The sequence below is a fragment of the Pinus tabuliformis genome, chromosome 1_2 (assembly GCF_031772625.1).
Source record: "Pinus tabuliformis cultivar Carrire ecotype Pingquan chromosome 1_2, CPIR1, whole genome shotgun sequence".
NCBI lineage: Eukaryota > Viridiplantae > Streptophyta > Pinopsida > Pinales > Pinaceae > Pinus > Pinus tabuliformis.
This window is the reverse complement of record NC_142298.1, coordinates 917,949,466-917,953,961: the sequence shown is the minus strand read 5'-3', so window position 1 is coordinate 917,953,961 and position 4,496 is coordinate 917,949,466.

The window sequence follows — 4,496 nt, the reverse complement described above, 5'->3', positions numbered from 1 at the left end:
ATATTGGTGTTACTTCCAATACAACCTTAATCAGGATCAGTCTGCCAGCTCTTGACAAATATTTGTGGTACCATATATTGAGTCGTTTTTCTACCTTGGTAATAAGCCAGGTCCAATCAGCAATTTTGTATCCATGAGGCTTAAGTCAATAACCAAGGTACCATAGGCCATCTTCCAGGGGGAGGAAAGTAAATGGAAATCTCCGAAGCACATATTGTATTTCATGTTGTGAGTAACCTGTAGCTGTGATGGTGGACTTTGCTTCATTCAAAACAATTCTCATGGCCTTTTGAAATATTCCAAAGGCATTGTGCAATGATGTTAAGTCTCCTAAGGCCCCATTAAGGAAGATAAGTAGATCATCAACGAAGAGAAGGTGTGTCAAAATACAAGTGTCTGTGATCTTTATTCCTGCAATCCGTCTTTGCCCGTGTTCTTCTCCAATAAGTCTGCTAAGTCCCTCCATGATAAGAAGAAATAAGAGAGGAGATAGAGGGCAGCCTTGCCTGAGCCCTCATTCGGCATGGAAAAAAGGGGATGCAGATCCATTGACAAGTATGTTGTAAGTAACATTGGTTATACAACACATGATCCACTTAATGAATGCATAAGGGAATCCCAGGTGTGTTAACAAAATTCAGATGTAGAGCCAACTTACTCTTTCAAACGCTTTTGATAAATCAACCTTCATTATCATGCCTTTCAATTTTTTTAACTGGATAGTGTGAAGAAGTTGTTGGGCTGTACTGACAGCCTCATGTATATGTTGGTTCTGAAGAAAGGAAAATTGTTCAAGGGAGATGTGCGAGGACAGGATTGGCCTGAGACAATTGGCAATAATCTTAGAAATGATTTTGTAGATGTAGTTACACAGTAAAATAGGTCTAAAGTCATCAAAGGTGGACGGTTTATCAGATTTGGGAATGAGGGCGATGAAAGTAGTATTGAAGGTTTCAGACATCCTCCCACACCTTCGATAATCTTTAATGATCCTTAACAGGTCTGTCCCAATAATTTCGAAAAAAGCAATGTAAAATTCCACTGTCCAACCGTCCGGCCCCGGACTCTTGTCCTTCTTGAACCATTTTAAAGTGTCTTCAAGTTCTTCTAAAGTGACTTCTCTTGTAAGTTCCAGTTCTGCCTCCTGATCCACAAATTTGGGAAAGAGCCGGGCAATGCACATCACTTATGCTAAGGTGGCGATGGGGGGAGCCTTGTAGATGCCCTTAAAATGTGAGTTAGCCAGTGCTACCAGTTCTCAGAAGGTATGTACAACTTGTCCATGCTCATTTTTTAACTCCCATATCGTATTGATCGCCTTCCTCCCATTGGAAATTTGTGATAGAATTTGGTATTATCATCCCCATCCTTAAGCCAAATTGCCCGACTTCTTAACCTCCAGCTCTCTTCTCTGTCCTTCAGGATTTGTGTCCTCTTGTGCATCAGTGAGGCAATCTTGTCCTTGTGCTCTTGAGTGGAAAAAATCCCTCCAATATTCTCCTCATATGTATAAATTTCCTCCTCAGCTACCCTGAGCATGTGATCATCCTGTATTCTTTTCCTGTGAGCCCAGATTTTGGATAAGGTTTTCAACTCCCTCAGATTGTGAGAAAAATCTTTTGTAAAATTCCCATCAGCACCTGGAGGATGAGCCTTCCAGTAGTCAGTCACCATCCTCATATAGTTTGCATCCCTAAGCTAGGAGGAGTTAAATTTAAATGGGGCTTTTGGCTTATCAATGGCATTCTTTAATTCAAGATATATTGGCCTGTGATCAGATATGCCCCCAAATACCACCCATTGTCTGATGCGATAACCTCTATTGACCAAGGGTTCCTTGATTAGGAATCTATCAAGCCTTCTGGCAAGGCTAGCCTTGCCAATTTTGTTGTTCCTCCAGGTAGGCTGGATCTTTGTAGAGGGAATGTCAACAAGATTATGGTCCTCCAAGAGGTTTTCAAAAAATGCTGATAGCATATCCACCTGTGCTTGATGGCCCCAAGACTCCACAAATCCAATGGAAAAATTCAGATCCCCTCCCAAAATGATATTATCTTGCTGTAGTATGGATGAATTTAATAATTTCCTCCAGAAATCAACCCTATAATGACAGGGGCCATATACATTGATAATTTTGTAATCAAATTCGAGGATGGATGAGAATATATCAACTCTCATGAATCCATATCCCCCCCATACCCTATCCAGCTTAATGGATCGATTGTTTATGCCCAAAGCCACCCCCCGATCTTCCAGTGGCGTCTAGAGAATGAAATGACCATCCTGGTAACCATGATTCAAGTAGAAGGGTAATAGTGCTGGCAGGGCCTAGAGTTTCTTGGAGAAAGAGAATATCTACAACTTCAGAGGAAATCAGTCTTCGCATGGCTAATTTTTTCGCAGGGCTAGCTAACCCTTGATAGTTAAAGGAGAGCATCTTCATTGGGGGGTGGGGGGGGGATCAAGGGTATGCTATGCTCTAAGAACCCAGTCTAAAGTCTTTTGTGTTCCAGCAGCAATCTCCTCCCCTTCCATTTGTTTAGCTTTGGAGAGTGAGGAGGGTCGGCCCCGAGGTTGTTTTGGAAGAAAAGGGGTAGAATCAATACCAAATCTAATGGCATCAGGGCCTCGTGAGCATGCCCTCGAGCGCAGGGGGTATCAAGGTTCAAAGCTCATGGATGGATCATGTAGGGGATGCAAAGGTACCTCTGGGAATGTAAAGTTGGGAGTTAGAGTAAACAGGAGGGGGGGCCTGATAGGGTAATTCAGATTAATGGAGGATAATAGGTTGAGGCTAGAGGACTGATGTGTGCCTGATGCAAGTGCAATGCAATGTGGTGCAGCCGAAGTAAAATCAAAGGATATAGCAGGGGAGTATGTAGAAGAATTACATAGAGATGCAGTCGAAATAAAAGCAGTGGAGAGTGTAGGAATTGACATACCCGTGGAAAATGCATCTCCCATAGCCGCCCGAGCTCTCGTCAGAGGTGGAGAGGGTGGCCGGAGTGGTGCTTTCCCACGCTTCTTCTTTGTCCCTTTCTCATGTGCCTTCTCAGCTTCTTCTGGTGCCTAGTGTGACAACTCTTCTTCTTCCATTATAGGCTGCTCCTGTGCCTGAGGGTTTGGTACATCCACTTCCTTTTCATTCATCCTATGTCTCGCCTTATTGTTCAGAGGGCAATCCCTGAATATGTGTCCCACCTTATGGCATCTTCGGCATCTGTAAGGTACCCCTTCGTAATCCAGAAGTTGTTTCTGAGAGTATGACCTCCATTGTATAGTGATATGTTCCTGTAATCCCCCTCTGGTATCCATGTGTACCAATATCCTGGCATAGGCCATCATGCCCGTGGATTGATAAGACTTGTCATACTCTAGATATGTGCCGAGAGAATTCCCAATGCAGTGAAAGATGTCTTCAGACCAAAACTGTAGTGGGAGCCCCAACAACCTAATCCATATGGGGCCAACCCCAATCTACTCTATTTCCAGGTCAAATAGTGGAGTCCATCTCTTCAGACGGATGGGCACATGCTCAAAGTGCACAAAGGGTATGTCAGCCAAATGGTGTCCCCAAGCCTCAGAAGCCCATGATTTTAAGCGAGCTGCAGAGTAATTCTGTCCTCAGATTCTTCCAACAAGAACTATGTCTACAAAGTCCATAGTATACCCTAGCTGAATGTCCTCCTCGAGCCTGAGTATAATGTCTTCGAATTTTGATATAAAACACCTGTATTTCTTGTGTGGTTGTGGTTTAGCTGTAGTATCCCCACGCCGGTCAGCATTCTTCCCAAGTTCAAGTGGAGCCTCAAATGAAAGATGAGGGTCATATGGGAAGGCATCCGATAAGGGTGGGATGATCATATAGCTTCCAAATGGGGGGGGGAAGATGTAAGCGACGTGATTAGGGGTTCATGGTCGACGGCAGTAGAGGAACAGGGAAGAGGGTTATTGACACCAGAGGATGATGGATGAGGGGGAAGATCAGAACCACTATCCGCAGGGTTAGGGTTTTTGAAACCCAAGACAAACCCTAGTGAGGATGGTGACAGTGGGGGAGTGGAAAGGGCCAGCCAGGTTGGGGGTTGTCCAGCAAGGTCACCGAACCATTCAAAGGGCACGAAATCGAAGGTAAAATGGCAGTGGTGTCTGTCAATATGAAGTTGTAAGGAGTCATACCATCTGCGGTAACATGCGAGGTCGACCAAATAGAACCCTCCACTAGCAGTTCTTCCGAGTAGTCAACAAGGTCGAGGTCCATTGCTGTCGGTTAAAACAGTTCGCCAGCTGCCTAAGAGTAACTACCAAAAAGGTGTTGAATCGATGGATCATCTATTTTTCCAGTATGCATATTCGAGATCACTATGGGAAGCTTTACTGGCTTCACTCAGAATCCAAGATTCTGATCCCCTCTCCTCCTAGAGGTTTGAGGTGTGTATATATATCATGAAGATGGGTTACACTTTGGGGCAATGAAATTTCAAAATTTTACTCTT